Genomic DNA, 19,865 nt, shown 5'->3' with positions numbered 1-19,865 from the left:
TGGGCAGCGATTGACAACTGTGGGCCTTTGACAGTTACTGGCTAGGCTCTAGGCCAGGCTAGGCTGGCCTTGGAAAGCAAGGGCGCCATCTTGTGGAATGTTCCGAAATGCCGTTAGGTGTCGAAGTGGGCAGCGGTTGACAACTGTGGGCCTTTGACAGTTTAGGCTAGGCTAGGCTAGGCTAGGGAGATGGGTAGAAGCAGTGTGGTAAGGATAATGAGTGTAGGGAGGAAGGGGGTGGGTTTTGTATGTTCGAGTTGTCATTTTATTTTTACGTTGTTGGATATAGGAAGTAGTGTAATTGAGGTGGAATAGATTAGGCGTAGGTAGAAATAGAGGTTGAGGAGAGTGATAATGGCCATGATGGTGGGGATAATGAGGCTATTGTTTTTTGTGAATTCTTTAATGATAATTCATTTGGGCAAGAAGCCGGTTAGTGGGGGTAGGCCTCCTAGGGAGAGGAGGGTGGATGGAATTAGAGGAGTTAATCATGTTAGCTTGTTTCAGGTGCGAGATAGTAGTAAGGTTGTGGTGGTGGAGTTTGAGTAACAGAAATGCGGTAGTAGTTAGGGTGATGTAAATAGTTAAATTAAGAATGGTTATGTTGGGGTTGTATGGTAGAACTGCTATTATTCAGCCTATGTGGGTGATTGAGGAGTATGCTAGGATTTTGCGCAGCTGGGTTTGGTTTAGTCCACCTCAGCTGCCTGCTATAATGGATAAGATTGAAAGAGTGAGGAGAAGGTTTACGTTCAGTGATGAAGAAATTTGGTATATAATTGAGATGGGGGCTAATTTTTGTCATGTGAGGAGGAGTAGGCCGGATATTAGGGGGGTGCCTTGGGTAACTTCTGGAACTCAGAAGTGAAAGGGGGCTATTCCTAGTTTTATTGCCATGGCTATTATAATTATTAATGATGAGCACTGATTAGTAGTATTGGTTATGGTTCATTGTCCGGAGAATATGTTGTTGGAGAGGATAGCTATTAGGAGAATTATGGACGCGGTTGCTTGTGTGAGAAAATATTTGATGGCAGCTTCTGTGGAGCGAGGGCTTATTTTTTTGGTTAGAACTGGGATAAAAGCTAGCATGTTTATTTCTAGGCCTACTCAGGTAAAAAATCAGTGTGAGCTTAGCGCTGTAATGAGTGTGCCTGCAAAGATGGTAGAGTAGATGATGGGTTGGGCTAGGGAATTAATTAGTACGGGAAGGGTATAACCAACATTTTCGGGGTATGGGCCCGATAGCTTATTTAGCTGACCTTACTTTAGGATGGGGTGTGATAGGTGGCACGGAGAATTTTGGATTCTCAGGGATGGGTTCGATTCTCATAGTCCTAGAAATAAGGGGATTTGAACTCCTGTTATTTACTCTATCGAAGTAATTCTTTTATCAGACATATTTCTTAGGTTTGAGGGGGAATGCTGGAGATTGTAGTGGGTATGGAGATGTATCACCTGAGTGATGCTAGGGTGAGTGGTAGGAAGTTTTTTCATAGGAGGTGTATGAGTTGGTCGTAGCGAAATCGGGGATATGCTGTTCGAATTCATAGGAACAGGGAGGTTAGAAGTAGAGCTTTGGTGACAAAATATGTCGTGTAGAGTTCAGGGGAGTGTGCATTGTATGTTGTTCCTAGGAAGATTGTAGTGGTGAGGGTATTTATTATAATAATGTTTATGTATTCGGCCATGAAAAATAGGGCAAAGGGGCCTGTGGCATATTCGATGTTAAAGCCTGAGACTAATTCAGATTCTCCTTCAATAAGGTCGAAGGGGGTTCGGTTGGTTTCTGCTAGTGTAGAGATAAATCATATCATGGCCAAGGGTCATGATGGCAGGATTAGTCCGAGGTGCTCTTGTGTTGTGATAAGGGTAGAGAGGTTGAAGGAACCACTTATTAGTAGTGTTGATAATAGAATAATGCCTAGAGTGACTTCATATGAGATTGTTTGGGCTACTGCTCGTAATGCGCCGATCAAGGCGTAGTTCGAGTTTGATGCTCACCCTGATCAGAGGATTGAGTAAACGGCTAGGCTAGAGGTGGCTAGGATAAATAGGAGGCCTAAGTTAAGGTTGACTAGGGGGTTAGGCATGGGGAGGGGAGTTCATAGTAGGAGGGCGATGGTGAGGGCTAAGGTTGGGGCGGTGATGTAGAGGGTGATGGTTGAAGTGGAGGGTTTTAGGGGTTCTTTAGTGAAGAGTTTTATGGCGTCAGCGAAAGGCTGTAGTAGTCCGTAGGGACCTACAATGTTGGGGCCTTTGCGTAGTTGTATGTAGCCTAGAATTTTTCGTTCGGTTAGCATTAGGAATGCTATTGCGATTAGGATAGGTACAATGAGGAGTAGGAGGTTGGTCATGGGTATATTGTTAAGAAGAGGAATTGAACCTCTGATTATAAAGTTTTAAGTTTTATGGGATTACCGGGCTCTGCCATCTTAACAAACCCTGTTGTTGGGTGGGTATTGGTGTGGTATTAAATTGAGATGATATCATTTATGGGGGAAGGCGCTTTGTGAAGTAGGCCTTATTTCTCTTGTCCTTTCGTACAGGGAGAAATTTAGAACAGATAGAAACCGACCTGGATTACTCCGGTCTGAACTCAGATCACGTAGGACTTTAATCGTTGAACAAACGAACCTTTAATAGCGGCTGCACCATCGGGATGTCCTGATCCAACATCGAGGTCGTAAACCCTATTGTTGATATGGACTCTGGAATAGGATTGCGCTGTTATGCCCGCCTCTTCACGGGTAGGTCAATTTCACTGGTTGAAAGTAAGAGACAGCTGAACCCTCGTGGAGCCATTCATACAAGTCCCTATTGAAGGAACAAGTGATTATGCTACCTTTGCACGGTTAGGGTACCGCGGCCGTTAAACATATCTCACCGGGCAGGCAGTGCCTCTAATACTGATAATGCTAGAGGTGAGGTTTTTGGTAAACAGGCGGGGTAAGATTTGCCGAGTTCAATTAGTTTTTTTAACCTTTCCTTGTGGGCATGCCTGTGTTGGGTTAACAGTTGGGGTAATAATGGCTTGTTGGTAGGTTGTAGATATTGGGCTGTTAATTGTCAGCTTAATATTTTGGTTTGATGTAGGCTTATGCGGAGGAGAATGTTTTAATGTTTTAATGTTTACGGAGGAGAATGTTTTAATGTTTTAATGTTTAGGCTGGGCCGGGCCGGGCCGGGCCAGGCTAGGCTAGGCTAGGCTAGGCTAGGCTAGGCTAGGCATTTGCTTCTGCCTATGTGTCTGAATTTGCCATATTTAAAAAATACATACAGCAACAGTGTTTTGCATTTTCCCCCTTCCCTCCTGCTGCCACGTAAGACTGCCTTGCTTCCCTGTCACCTTCCGCCATAATTTTAAGTTTCCCAACGCCTCCCCAGCCATGCAGAACTGTGGGTCAACTAAATGTCTTTTGCTTACAAATTACCCAGTCTCAGGTAGTTCTTTATAGCAGTGTGAAAACAGGCTAATACCGGCCGTTTGTAAATTCTAGGGCTTTGTCCTGTTCCAGGCACAGAATATTATTCTATAGGAGGTCTCTGGAGTGATTTACTTGGTAAAGAATAATCGGACATGATTATTGTTGAGAATCTTTCCCATGCAACATAAAGGGAAGTGTGGGATGGGTTTTGATTTGTTGTTGTTTGTTTCTTTTCCTGTTTTTGGCAATTTCTTTTTATGTTTCTGAGGAAGCCAAAATAGAAATATTCTCTTTTTTAAGTGGAAATGTTTTTATACTGGTAGATGCAGTTATCAGTATATGATGCTTATCACTACCGAAGTCTAAATGGGGAGGCAGGTGTGTCACAAAGATTAGCTGTGTGGTATTGCGTGACTTCAGAGTTAACTGTGTAACTATTCAGCCTCTGCCTTCATTGTTTCAGAGTATTTTAATGACTTTTCATCATTCACTTAATGTTATTAATTATGTAAATTTTAACATATTACATTAATGGAAGTGTATGAATCTCCTGTTAATAATATACATTTCCAGCAAAAATAGAATTATTTACTACCTGTTATTTATTTATTACATAGAAGAGTAGGAAATCTTAAAATGTTGATATCTAAAATTATTAATGTCATAAAAAATATTTAGTGAAAAGGCACAAATCAAAACCACAAAAAATATACGCCTTATTCCCATAATTATAGAATTACAGTTTCTCTTTCTTCTCTCTTTTTGACTCTCTTTCTCTCCCATATGATATGTTTCCTCAACTGATGTGCATTTGATATTATCTTAAAGCCAGAAGTTTATACAAATCTAAATTTCTCTCTAAAATAAAACTACATAAAAATTGAGCATGCTGAATAATAGTCCCATTGTCTTAATTAAATTTCACTAAATTAAAATGTTCACAGAGAGTGGGTTTGAAATAAACACTTAAAATATACTCTATTTAAAAAAAATCATTCAGGCTTACTGTTAAATACCATAATGTATCATCCTTTTTATATCACAGCAGAGACAGAACATTTTTGTTGTTGATGTAAGAAAATGTTCAATTCTGTGAGAAATAATTATGTCAAAAGTAATTATCTGGGTTTCTGTACATTATTAACAACAGGTTTAATATTTATTAAAAATTACAATTATCTTTCAAATATGTGATTATCTATAATTAACTAGGAAACACAATACAACTTTCTGTTAAAATTACATTTCCTTATAAGAATATTAATGCAGAAAAACTGGCTTTCAGTATTTAATGATTTATCTCTATAATTTAAAATTCACACACAATTTTAACATATGTTTAAAAGTTTATTCAGAATACAATGAGTATTTTCCAACCAAACAAAAGATTTGAAGTTATTGATTACTATTTCTCGGTAAAATTCAAAATATGACATTTTTTTGGGCCCTTTATATATATATATATATATATATATATATATACATCCTATTAGAAGACATACAACTTTCTTTATATTTCAGTTAAATAAGTAGGGTTGTGTTTGCATGCAATCAGTTAATTATAACAATAACAAAGACCACTTTGACTCTACTTATGTTAAAGTGGGATTTCGTAGACTTCGTAAGTTCTTTTCTGTTATTATTTTCATTAATTTTCACTATGCTCAGCAGTATTGGTACTGACTTGCATTCCAAAAGATAGTTTCAAATGGTATCATGGATTTAACTTGAAACATAAAAGCTAAGAAATTCAAAGTTAAGCTCATATTCGATTTTGTTATAATCCCATTAAAACTGGGCTATTATTTTTAATTTGCATATTTTTCATTTATAATGCCCCCAATAGGTTTGGCCTTAATGCTCAAAGAGACAGAATAAATGCTTTAAGACTCAAGATTTTTGGGACTTTGTAGAATTCTTTCTCCATCTGTGACTCTCTTTACCCTAGCTTACTTTAAACTGTATTTACTTTGAAAAAACAATGCTTCTTTCATTCAACAATATTCAGTGTTTATTTACTAGGTGTGGCACTTAGTTTGTTCTCGGAAATTCATAGAAAAAAATTCATAATATCTTGCCAGAAAAATTCTTAACAGTGTAATTAGGAAGGCAAAAAGTGACCTCAAAAGTTAAATTTCTAGTCATAAGTACTTTGAAAAAGATACTCCTTGTAAGATGTCCAGAGAAATGACATCTAAGTTAGACTGGGGACACGTGAAGTGAATATATTTTGAAAGTTTCTTGGAGAAGAAAAATTGACTCAAAAAGAAATAGTGAAGGAAAAGAACTTCCAGTTATAGAAACTCACCTTGCCTTCTGATAGATTCCTTTCCCCTCTGGTGTTCTCTCTGCAGAAGTAGCCTGCAAATGAAGGTATGGTTTCTCTTATTTTGAGCAAGATAGCTTTAACATTGTCCTCAGTTTGAGTAACTTTTAGACACTGACTCTAGGCTTCTAGCCTCCCTTCCCTTAGAGCATTTACTTAAGAAAACTTTTAAATGCAAATTCTTTCCCTGCCCCTTTGAGATGTAAATCTTCTCCCAGCCTTTGGCCAGTTTTATTACCAGCTAATACCTTTCTCAAGAACCTGGGAGCCATCCTTTTGAAATGTAATCATCCAGAAAGATAGTGCCTTATCTTCCAGTCTCTCTGTAGAAGACTAATTTCAATAACCACCAATTAGCAAACACAGAAGGTCTAAACACACTGACTAACTTCTCTATTAGTATCTTCCAGTACTTTTCCACTAGATCACCCCAGGACTTGAAAATTTTCTTGACTCTTGTTTCATCAGAGTTAGATTCAGTCTCTTTTCTCTATTGAAATAGTCATGAATAGTCTCCTTTGCCTGTTGACCTGTTGGGTGCAATTTTTCTTTAGGAGTTCCAAAGTATAATTTCCTCATGAACTAACTTCGAAGTAAATTGCATGGAGTCACTCACAATGAGAAAAATAACGTGAAATTTATACAATGGATTTTGCAACTTACTGTTATTTTTGCTAGCATAAGAAGTAATGAGCATCTCAGTAGCAGAAAAGCAAAAGTAAAATATAAAATATCCATTAAGATTCTCATCTAACTTTTCACAAATTTTAACCTAAATGTGCAACATTGATAATAATCTTAATGATGTGCAAGACTACTGTCTTATTTCTTTTTGTGTTGCTATAACGGAATTCTTGAGACTGGGTAATTCATTAAAAAAAGAGAAATGTTACTTCTTGTGGTTCCGGAGCCTGGAAAGTTTGAGATCAAGGTGACACATCTGGTGAGGCCTTATTGCGGTATCAACCCATGGTAAGAGGTATCACATTGTGAGGCAGAGCAAGAGTCCTAGCTCAGGTCTCTCTTCCCCTTTGTTTATAAAGTCACAGTCCCAACATGGAGCCCCCACTCTGATGACCTTACATAATTCTAATTACCTCCCAAAGAATCCTCCACTTAATACTAATGATGATTAAATTTCAACATAAAATTTGCAGGAAACATCCAAACCACAGCAACTGGTGTGTAATTTATGGGAATTGCTGAAAGTGCTATCAGTCTATTTTCTGTGCTATGAAAGGTCAGAATTCTCCTTAGAGGGATAAAATTTATTTAATGTGGTAATGACAGTATAGATTCATGATAACCTCTGATAAAGGAAAACTATCTGTTTAACAAAAATGTATAATCCTAGAAGATACCTTTGGAGAGAGATACAACAATCATAATTTCAAAGATTAGTTTCTACTCTGCCATTTTCAATTATGTAACTTGTTTTTTAAAATTAATTAGTATACTATTTATACCAACACTACTATACTGCTTTCAAAATGGATGCATAAATTTATAACAAAAGACAGCATACAGTTAAACCATTAAATTCAAGGTAAAATAGCAACACTCAAATGTCTTTTTGTGTTTATGGCTGTGCATCTATATGTGTGTATGTACAATGTAAGAAAATCATTTATAGACCACTATCAAGGGCAAAGTTCTACAAAAATGACTTTAGCATTCACTTCAGTTCTGGATTCTATTAAATCATTGTCTTATAAGTGTCAAAAATATATAATTATTTAAATGTAAAAATGTTTACTAATGTCCCAGTGTCATTTTTCTTACATCTGTGAGCTTGTTCTTTTAAGAATTCTGCTAAATAAGCAGAGGTAGAAAAGGCACATTTGTTTAAGCTTAGACTCACTTTTAATTGCCCTACCTCATAAATCAACAACATAGCAAACTTGGAAAAGAGCTTTTTCCTTTTAACATCCATAGCCTTTATGTATTTCTAAGCAATTTCAAATGGTTAGAAAGCTGTCTGCATCAATTCATAGCTAATATGTTACCATAGCATAATCTTGACTTGAGAAGATATTCTCCTCCTTGAAGTTGCTCCAGGAAAAGCAAGAAAGAAACATGGAGCAAACCTCCATTAGAAAATGTAGACCAATATTTGTCCTTTTTAAGTTTTCATTTCTCTCCTTGACTCTTCATATAAAACTGAGGTAAATAAAAGTTACCTGTGCTAGGCCCAGCACGGTGGTTTACGCCTGTAATCCCAGCACTCTGGGAGGCCGAGGTGGGCGGATAACGAGGTCAGGAGATCCAGACCATCCTGGCTAACACAGTGAAAACCCGTCTCTATTAAAAATACAAAGAATTAGCCAGGCGTGGCGGCGGGTAGCTGGGACTGCAGGCGACCAGCATGGGCAAAACAGTGAAACCCCCGCTCTACTAATTACAAAAAATTAGCCGGGCGAGGTGCGGGTGCCTGTAGTCCCAGCTACTCCGGAGGCTGAGGCTGGAGAATGGAGTGAACCTGGCAGGTGGAGATTGCAGTAAGCAGAGATCAGCCACTGCACTCCAGCCTGGGCGACAGAGCGAGACTCCGTCGAAAAAAAAAAAAAAAAAAAAAAGTTACCTGTGCTAACTTAAAGCTTCTCAGTTGTAGGGAAGTCGTTTATAGCTGTCTAAGCATGAGACATATCATTAAATGTATTAATACTGAAAAAAATTTAAAATAGTAACGTGTAGTTAGGCAAAAAAAAAAATTAAATTTATTATTTAAGGAGTAGCAAGATGTTAACTTAAATTGCTGTACATTTTGGTTAACATCTCGTCACTCCTTAAATAAAAAATTTAATTAATTATTTTTTACTTTTTAAATAAAAATAAAACCATTCTCATAGATAATGACTTTTAGCTCTATTTTATTCAAAATGGATACAATTGCAATCTCTTATTAAATATTTCAGTGCTAGGTGTAAATAAAATCTATCTATTTAAAATACAACAAAATAATAAAACTTTTCTTTTCTATATACCATACCGTGGTTTTTTTAAGATATAGAACATATTTGTTTTCTATGTGTTCAAATTAACAGATAGCTTGGTGTTAACAAGTAAACTCAAAACTTTGTGGCTGATATTCAGTTTCATGCAAAAATATGTAATACTTTTTGTATTTTATGAGAAATATTATTCAAAGAATTTGATACAGACATAATACTTGTTGATTTTTCCAACAAAATTGTAGCATTGCAGATGACTCCAGGTAGATGAAATACATAAGCTAGAAAACTGAGTAAGAGATGTGAAAAATAAGTATTTTTTTCTAAAGAAAGCAACAATATATGTAAGAACATTCAACCTTAATTTTAAATTCTTTAGAGGAAAAGACAGATAGCATTAGATCATATTTATCAATAACATATACAGTTTAATATTACCTAGTATTCTGTGCTATTAAACCACTCTTTCAGTAAGCAGTTATTCATGACTCAATTGAAATGCATTCACTTTTAAATAGATTCTCATATGAAACTCATATGAAAGTATTATAATTTGAAGTGCTTACTCAGCCTACTTAGCCAGTTCTCACTACATGATTAAAATTGTAATAATTTATGCTTGATTTATTCTTTGGCTTATCTTTTTTTTTTTCACCCTACAATTCAGGTTTTCTCAAACTTTATTGTGCATAAAACTTTCTAGGGAGCTTGTTAAAAATAAAGTTTTCTAGTCCCTTTCCACAGATTTTCTGATTTAGTAGGTTTGGGTCAGAACCAAAGAATCTTCATTTTTAACAAGCCTATCAGGTAATTATTATAGATATGATTCCTGGACCACAATTTTAGTAATACTCTTATTATTATCGTAACTATTCATACTCATTCTTTTAAACATTTAGCTTAATTTCAAACCTGTTCTTTCCTTACGTCTTTGTCTGTCTGTTTCCTCTTTGTTTCTATCTCTGCCAGTTTCTTTTTTTCTCTTCAATAAATTAAACTTGGAAGAATTGTAGCAAAACATAAAATAATATGTTGAAGTGATTGTATAAGGATTTTTTTGCAGATTTCTACCTCAATGTCTTAAAGCCATAATGAGAACTCAAGAAATGTTATTTTAATCATTGTAATTATGTTTTCAGCTCCCTTGGTTGCATTGTTTTAATTATAACCTAATATTTATTACTCACAACCCTTTCATTTTGTTGTTCCGAATTAGGACTTTAAAAAAAGGACACTTTTATAATTTTATCTCCTATTTGTAAAATAGTATCTACTATAACATAAAATTACTGTATTTTATCAAACTGATGTTACCATTATTTTAGTGTATTTAGTGTATTACTAGTATGGAAACAAATACTGCAATTAAATTATAATTCAATATGTTTTACTTATTGCATTTGAATTTTCGATACATGAAAATTAAAAACATGCGTCTTAGAATTATGGAAACATGCTAATTTAGTAAATAATATTGTAATTGTTTCTTAAGAATTCTTTATTATTTAACTTGCAAACATGGGCATTAAGCATTTCAGCATCAATTTTGTGGTGGTTGAGATCATGTGTTATTCTTTTGGAATTATTCTCCTAAAGCTTCAAAGTTATACTCATATTCATTGCATCTCCTATTGACTTATTCTATAATCAATCTCCAATCTCCAGTCAATTATAGCTTATTCAAGCAACTTTTCTGTAGTAATCAAGATCATTTTATTTCTGATACTTCAGACTACAGATAATAGAGAAGTTGAAAGAGACTGGGTTATGCATCCATTTAGTTCCTTATTTTGGCTGTTAACTAGGTGTTTAACTAAATATCTGTGAAGCTTGGTTGTTTTTAATAGTAATACATACAAAAGCCTTTGCATAATATAGTTTGAATCACTTTTAAATATCTTCTCGATACCAATTATTTTTGACTAATATATATGCACTTAAGATACATAATTTTAAAATGGTAGCCTTCAACACAAATTGAATTGGAATCACCAGCTAGGCATTTTCCACCTATACATAGTCATTTCAATTTCTCTCCCAAATATACTGATGGGAGTAGATCAAAACAGAGGGATGGAGATGTTTGCTTTCAGACACTTCTTTAGCTCCCTGATGAGTGCAGCCCTGAGGCCAGGAAAGCATTTCCATTCATGCATTCCTTTTTCCTTACACTGAATGCAACTTTATAAGTTGCATGCTTATATTTGTTTGGGTTCTGCGCTATGCCAGCCAGAGGGAACAGAGCAAAGATAAGTAAAGAGATGGACTTTAACGCCCTGGGACCTTCACATTAACTGTGTGTGCTCTGGGCATGTTGGCAGGAAGTTGGACTCTGAAGTTAGTGCTGTGCTGGAGCTAGCCTATAGCAGCTCATGAGAACAAGTTGTTAAGTGTTCAGGAATTGTTAACCTTTTAGGAATTTTGCAGATCTATTGATGTCATGTTACTTGAAATCAACGATGGTGGAAATATTTACATAATAGAAATCAACAAAGGCAAATATAAAAATTTTGTTTTGTCCCACAAGAGTTGGTCTTAAATATTTGTTATCATGCCCCTCTTTGTAACATAAGATAAGGACACTCCATGTATTCAGAAGTTGGAAGAGGTATCCATGAAAATCTCCTGAATGAAGTGTTGTATAAACTGAATAGACAGGAAGACAAAATAGATCTTCATGGAGAGAGAAGGGTTAAATAGCATAAACACAAAAACACATAGAAAGGATATGAGACATTGAATACAATGAAATAAGTTCAAATATGGCTTAAATTTTAAAAACAGTAGAATGACAGAAATTTAAGATGTGGAAATGAGGTGAACAATTTTGTAAAAACTTCCCAATCATATAAATATCTTGCCTTTTATTTCAAAGGCAATGGAATATAATGCAGGTTAATTTAATGATATCTGCATTTAAAAAATAAATTTAACTCTTTTTTGCAGAATAAATTGAAGAAAAATAAACGTTTTAAGTAACTGGATGCATTTTTATTTCCTTAGGGAGAGAGATGATTTTTGGCTCATATCATAGTGGCAATAGAGATGAAGAGAATTTGATATAACGCAGAGCTCTTTTGTGAAACTGACAGGATTTTTTAATAGGGATATGTGAAGCAACAACAGTAAATGGGGAAATTATTACTTATAGATTTCATACTTAATCAAATCACTCATTTAGTGAGTGTTATTGAGACATGAGGCACACAGAGGCAAAAGTGGGAACTAAGAAAGATTTAGAAATACACATTTCATATGTTTAAAGTCCCTGTACAAGTAACATTCTCACAGCGACATTGAGAAGGTAGGTAGATGAGAATCTGTAGGCCAGAAGGAATTTAAAGTGTGACGATATCCATTTGGGAGTGATGAAAAGAGAATGCAGCCATATAGTAGAATAACATAAAAGATACTTTAGAAAGCTTGTCTCACATATCTGTTTTTATGTAGCAAGCCACCTTAAAACTCAATAGTTTAACAACAGTTTTGTTTACTTCCCTTCCATTTGGGTCAACAATTTAGACTGGGTTTATGGGGTGGTTCTTTGGTTGCTTTCAACTTAGGTCACTCAACTCATCGTCTTGGGCTAAGGGGCTGTAAAATAGCCTTTCTCACATGATTGGCACTTGGTGCTAGCTGTTTTCCAGTCCACACACTTCCATCAGGCTGGTTTGGGATTCTTCACATGGAGTCTTCATTCCAAAAACAGCAAAAAGCAGAGTAATCCTCTATGGCCACACCTTTCAAGCTTTTGCTGACATCATATTTGCCAATATCTCAATCACCAAGGAGAGCAATAAACCCCACCTTAGTCAACTTGAGAAGAAAGAATACATGGGTGTGACTACAAGGACACAGGATACAGTGGGGGCTACTTCTGTAACAATCTACAAGAAACTTCAATGGTCAAGTAGAAGACAAACTAGTAAAGAAGATGGAAAGGGGACAGCTAGAATATTGATAAGAGGAAAAATAGCAAAAAGAAGCAGTGCAAATGACAAAAAAAGTGAGAATGACAGAGAACTTTTAATATAAGAGAAGGTTACATTTTTGGTTGCATGATGTATCTTTATGATTTCTTTCATTCGTCAGTTTTATGTCAGGTAGGATTACATTCAACTGTACATAATAAAAAAGAAAAAAAAAGCTCTTTTTGTGGCTTAAACACAAGCATATGCTATAACAACATTCGATGAGGTTCAGATACAGGTTGTTCGGCCCTGGTATTGTGGCTTAACAGGAACTAGACTCTTCCTTGCCTCCACCCTTTATATTGTCATCTTCCAACTTCATACATGTTGTCTCATTATCGCAAGATGACTTCTACTAACTATTCCAGGCAGGTAGAAGAAAGAAAGGAAAAGAAAAGTAATGGGTTTATTTTAATGAGATTATGGGAAGGGCTGCTTCTAGCTCTTTCTATTGCCTAGCATCCTGTAATGTGGTCACCTCTGATTTCATGAAATGAGGAATACTAGAGTACATTTAACTGGCCACAGGGCCGCCACAGAATCAGAGTTCTGCTAACAAGGTTATTCTATATGAAAACAGCAGAATCTGCTGCAAGTTTCTATTTAATTTGACATACACATTAATGCTGTGTTGTTTCTAAGACCCTAGTACTCATGCCATTCATGTGTCTCACCCTTCTTTATTTACACAACACTTAATGATTTTATATACTTTCAGGAATAGATTACCTGACAAAGTAGAGGATTTGTTATTTAGTGATAATAAGAAGCTAACATTTATTGAGCATTTAATTTGTATCCAGCAATGCTGTGTTTACACATTTTACATCAATTAAATCCTATAACAATCTTCTGAAATAGGCACTGATATTGTTATTAAATTTAAAGATAAGGAATTCATCAGAAAGGCATTAAGTAATTTACTCAAAATCATGTAATTAACAGGCTTTTAAAATTTCTTACATAAAAATACAAGTTCTTACTGGTATAGTGTATAGCACTGCCCACCAGTGTAATAGAAAGTATATATGAAAGAGTGCATTCAATTTAGTATTCATATTTTAACCTAATATGAGATGTTTAGATAAATACATTTTCTAGTAAAGAAATAGTTTTTAATGTGAAAAATTTCAGTCTCACTGTATCGTTTTTAAAATATTACTTCCTTCTTTGATTTTCTGTTCAATTATACCCATCGCATCAAAATATTCTATATGTTAATATTTTTAGATTTCTACTCATGCTTCGATATTAATTTGTATGTTGCATGCGATTACGAGAGTTTGCTTTCAAAAAAATCTTGATCATTTTAATTATTATGCCAAATAAACAATGCTATTAAATTTTAATAATCTAATGGGGGATAAAAATATTATATAAGAAGCCTTCAGTATTTTAGCATGTTTCGAATGTAATGAATTTAAAAACTTTAGATATATTCAAATCTCAAGTAATTCCTTTTATATAAAATAATGTGAGGCTTTAAATTATTAAGCAATAGAAGCCTCTTGAGTCCATGACTACTATTTGTTAATAGCCAAAGGTATATTTAAATATATTTATCTTATACCTACAAAAGAAAAAAAGTAGTAATATGTTTTTATTGTGCCTTTTCTTCTAAAATATAAGAAGCATTCTGAGAAAGTCTCTCATGGTAGAAAGCCTGCATATAATGAGAGAGTCAACTCAGACAAGTATCCTGCATTTCTTCAAACTATAAAATAGCTAGTATCCCGAGGACTTGTGCTGAATCAACTTTATTTAAATAGAATATTGCTGCATGTTCACAAGAGAAGGCCATACCTTTTCCTCTGCATAATAATATAAGCCTTTACGTTTTTCAGAAAGAAAATTCTCAGAACATTAAAGAGAGTAGAAACTCTCATTATTCAAGAAGTTAGGTAGAAGAAATGTGATGACTCTGAATTCAATAAAAGGCAAGTTTTATTCCAAACAGTGGATTCATTTTTATTAGGCACTCTATGTTTTTATGGTAATTGCCAGTACAGTTTATGCGGGGAAGTCTGAGATATGGACTAATATAAGTTTCACAATTTTCTATACAAAGAAAGTAAGATAAGCCTATCTCATGTGTAAGACTGATAATATGATCTTGCAATCTAATTTTCTCACAATATCCATTACATAGACTTAAAAGTTGAATGTTTTATGGAATTTCAAAGTTAAATAGTTTTGCTATATTAACCATATTTGTGTGCATTCTTAACACCTTTAAAAATTCACATCATCACATTTTATGATCTCTTTAAAAGCTTTATTTAATGCTATTTCTAACTTTCAGGTTAAATATTTTAAGGATTTGTATATCTGCTGCTACCTCCAGTCAACCTCTTTAAAAATTCTGTTTCACTAAAGTCAATTAAATTTCCTTGAGTCCATTTTTATTGTACACCTAAAATGTGCCAGGCACTGTTTCTGACAAAAAAGATAAAACGACAGTTGAAATAATCCCCACCATTGATGTGCTCATTGTTTAATTCATCTTTTATAATTATCATTCATTAAACAGCTACTCTTATTCAATAACTATATTTGTTCCTAGTTATAACACAAGGTTACTCCAAACAGATTTTTCAGGTTTCTGATAATGTCTGTCTTTTTTAAAAGATATGTGGCTGGTGGTGTTGCCATGTATGAGCATAAGAAGAGAGGCAGATGTGATGAGAGATGAGGGTTTGTGATGTAGCAAATGGCTAGCTCATGTCTTATGTTTCATAGTGTAGATTCTATGCTTTCAGTTCAGAGAGAAGTCTCTAATAGTTTAAAGAAAGAAAATAACATGATTCAAATTATGTTTATAAAATTATTTAAAAAGAAGGAATAAAAAACTTAGAGCGTAAAATAGAAACTCCATATGGAGAAGCTAGAGGAGAAGCAATATCCAAAGACAGCATTTTAAAAATAATAAAAAGCATCATTCCTCAGACTAAAGAAGGGGAGTTTGGGGCAAGATAAGTATATATAAATGTACATCAGCAGATCAGTTAGAACATAGGGACTCCTTTTAAAAACAACTAAAAATGCACATTAGTAGATGGAAAACATACTTCTCAAGAACAAAACTATATGCCAGGAAGCAAGAAAATAATATATTTAAAGAGCTGAGAAAATATGCTACCAACCTGTAATCTTATACCACGATTAACTATTATTTGATTTATACACAATAAAGTATTTTCAGTAAAAAATAACACATAAAACTAAGATAAATGAACTACAAGAACTATAAAAATTGGCATTTCAAAAAGAACAACATTGAATCTAGGTAGGAAGAATAAAATGTAAGACAATTTTGAAGAAAACAAATTGCACAATATAGAGATATTTTTAAAATTTTTGTTAATTCTGGAGGTGGAATATGTTGTCATTAATTTAACAAACTCAGACATCATACGAGACAGGAGGGAGAAGTAACAGATTTAAACCATTTCCCGTTTGCTCCAAGAATACTGACCAGCAGTGCTTGCAGCTTCAGTGTTTACCCCCAAATAACTTTTCTACAAAAGATCTTGATTTTATTATTATTTTCACATCACTTTAGTATATCACCTTTCAAAACAAAAGACATCATTCTATTTATAGCATTCTGTTTTTTGTAGAGATATTTCCATTTACAAAATATAGTAATTTTCAATCGCTGAAAATGTCAAGTTTTAGAAAACATAGCATTCCTAAGTGTGATATTAACATAGTTTTCATACAGGTATTAGCTGAAGATTTATTTGATGAATTCAATTTTTCCTAAACAGATGATTCTGATGATTCAGACAATTCTGAAGTTAGTTCTGTTTAGAAATAAACAGAACTAACTTTTATATTTTATATTTTACTTTCATGTTGGAAATCAGTCGGATTTGCTTCAGCCTCAAAGAGAATGTTTATATAAAATTAAATGAGCACAGGCAGTGAGCTGCACTTTTTTTTTTCCTAAACACAAAAAGGGTTCAAGATTTTTCAGCATTGTTCAGCTAGAGGGTGAGGATACAGTTAAATTTCACCTTTTAAGAAAAATGTCTGTATGCTTTAAAAAAAAAGAAAAACAGATGAACACTGAATGAAAAATGGTAGAATATAGAAATTCTATACCTTTGGGTTATGGGGAGAAACCAAAGGAAAAGAGCAGAAAATGTGATCAATCCAATGGGAGGCAGAAAAAGAGAAAAGATAGAAAAATGAGAGATAATAGCAAAAAATGTAGTAAAAATGATTACAAGTAGATTACTGATAACAATAAATGAAAAAAATTTACCATGACACTTAATGAAAATTACTAACAGAAAGAATATAAATATAAGTTAACTAATATACAGATTAATAAAGATACATCCAAATAAAAATCATACAAAAAGTTAAAAGATATGTGATGGAAGAATAAATAGATTAATAAATTGATAGATTTCAGATAGACAAACGCATGTAGCTCAGGTAAGTATAAAACAAATGATGCTGGATTGTTCATATTAATGTTAGATAAAATTATCTTATATGAAACATCATTGTTGAAGATTAAGGTAGATTCTAAAATGGAGTAAAATATAAAATTTCCAGTAAGTCATAACAATTGTAATGTAGCATGCAGCTAATAATAAAGCTTCCAGGATACATGAGGCAAAAAAAAAAAAAAAAAAAAGAAAAGTCAAAGTCAACATAATTTCAAAGATAACTGACAAATATCCAATCAGAATGAGAAATTCTAACACATTTTTCATAGTATTAGATTAGGAAGAAAATTTTGATAAAAATCGGAACAATTGGAACAATATAATTAATAACTTTGACTGAAGATACATGTATAAATTACTATATCCAATGCACAGAAATAGAGATAATTTTGACCTACATGAGAAATATTTATGATATTTTAACATAGACTAGGATATAAAGAAACTCTCAACAATCTCCATGTATTATTCCATTTTCACACTGATGATAAAGACATACAAGAGGCTGGGCAATTTACAAAAGAAAAAGATTTAATGGATTTACAGTTCCACATGGCTGGGGAAGCCCCACAATCATGGCAGAAGGTGAAGATCAAGTCTCACATGGCAGTAGAGAAGCAAGAGAGAACTTGTGCAGGGAAATTCCCGTTTTTGAAACCATCAGATCTCGTGAGACTTATTCACTACAATGAGAACAACATGGGAAAGACCTGCCCCCATGATTCAATTACCTCCCACCGAGTCCCTCCCATAACATGTAGGAATTCAAGATGAGATTTGGGTAGAGACACAGCCAAACCATATCACTCCGCAAAATAGCAAACATTAGAACTTGTTCTTTAATCAAAATCCAATTAAATTGACATCATCGGCAAGCACAGAACAACACACAACAGCAACAACAAAACCTTTAAAATAAAGGTTTTTTACCCCCAAGATGACAGATTAGAGGCTTTTAGCATGCCTTCGCTACTTGGAAACAGCAAAACAGTGCATAAAGATCTACTTCGAGAGATTTAATTCAAGAAGGAAGATGGTATTTCATCAGAAAAATGAAGAACAACCCAGACTCCAGAAATGACAAGGTGGACAGCCGTCCTTGTGATGGTGATTGACTGATAAAAGTGAATGAAGCCCCAGTAAAGAAGAGGGGCAGTCAGTCTCCCTCTGTGACTCACCTTTCCACTAGGGATCTGTGTAATTCAGAACAAAAAATAGCACCCTGTTTCCTCCAAGCCCTGGAGCCGACATGGAGAGAGGCTGAAAGACGGAGAGAGGAAAAGGCCCCAGGAAAAGCAAGCTGCAGACATTTTCTCAGTTCCAGAACCAAAAGAAGAGCACCATTTTTTTATCCAGGCTCATACAAAGTCAGTCACTGTTTGCCAACCGGCAGTGGCACCCACAAGAATTTTAGTCTTGGGCCAGAGATTGTAATTACTGCTCTGGAGTGGGGTAAGGGCCCACATAGCCAGAATTGAGTGGGAGTGTGGACAGTGCCCCAGAAATGGGCACTGGAATTGGGCTCTCTGGCATCACAAGACTGGACTAGGAGGACAGTTGTTGAAGCTGAGATTTCTCTTAGCGAGTGAGATGTGCAGCTAGAAACGACTTTACAACCTAGAACCAGTCTGCATATGTCATTGCTGGGTGTCTCAGACTGCTCCCTTGGTCAGTTGGGGGACAGTGCCCTACCAGTTTCAAGGAGTAAAACGGAGGTGAACCCCGGTCACTTAGAGATCTAACCCTCGATGCAGACTGCCCCTAAGGGGGTGAGGAGCACAGCCTACCAAAGTCCCCCTGAGTTAAAGGAAATAGAAGTATGGTGCTAGCCTCTGAAGGCAACATCACCAATGTTGGGCATGGACTTGGAGAGGAGATCATCTCTAGCCTCCCACAGGAGCTCTTACCATTAGGATCCAGGTAGTGTGCTGAAAGAGACACTTCTCAGGTTTCTCCCCTGGTTCTGAGAGGTGACAGCGTGCTGGCAGTCCTCACAGCCCTCTCTCGCTCTCGGCGCCTCCTCTGCCTGGGCTCCCATTTTGGCGGCACCTGGGGAGCCCTTCAGCCCACCGCTGCACTCTGGGGGCCCCTTTCTGGGCTGGCCAAGGCCGGAGCCCACTCCCTCAGCTTGCAGGGAGGTGTGGAGGGAGAGGCGCCGGCGGGAACCGCAGCTGCGGGCGGCGCTTGCGGGCCAGCTGGAGTTCCGGGTGGGCGTGGCCTTGTTGGGCCCTGCACTCGGAGCAGCCGGCCGGCCCTGCCGGCCCCGGGCAATGAGGGGCTTAGCACCCGGGCCAGCGGCTGCGGAGGGTGTACTGGGTCCCCCAGCAGTGCCAGCCCACCGGCGCTGCCCTCGATTTCTCGCCGGGCCTTAGCTGCCTTCCCGTGGGGCAGGGCTCGGGACCTGCAGCCCGCCATGCCTGAGCCTCCCACCCCCTCGGTGGGCTCCTGTGCGGCCCAAGCCTCCTCGACGAGCACCACATCCTGCTCCAGGCACCCAGTCCCATCGACCACCCAAGGGCTGAGGAGTGCAGGCGCAAGGCGCGGGACTGGCAGGCAGCTCCACCTGCAGCCCTGGTGTGGGATCCACTGGGTGAAGCCAGCTGGGCTCCTGAGTCTGGTGGGGCCTTGGAGAACCTTTATGTCTAGCTCAGGGATTGTAAATACACCAATAGGCACTATGTATCTAGCTCAAAGTTTGTAAACACACCAATCAGCACCCTGTGTCT

The 19,865-nt window shown here is 36.1% G+C and overlaps 1 pseudogene; it reads right to left on the bottom strand.

Annotated features, from left to right (window-relative positions):
• Positions 1–442: 442 nt before the first annotated feature.
• LOC134810157 (NADH-ubiquinone oxidoreductase chain 1-like) lies at positions 443–2,393 on the bottom strand (annotated as a pseudogene).
• Positions 2,394–19,865: the final 17,472 nt, after the last annotated feature.

This window comes from Pan troglodytes, chromosome 4, assembly GCF_028858775.2.
Source record: "Pan troglodytes isolate AG18354 chromosome 4, NHGRI_mPanTro3-v2.0_pri, whole genome shotgun sequence".
Taxonomy (NCBI): domain Eukaryota; kingdom Metazoa; phylum Chordata; class Mammalia; order Primates; family Hominidae; genus Pan; species Pan troglodytes.
This window is presented reverse-complemented; position numbering and strand designations above follow the sequence as displayed.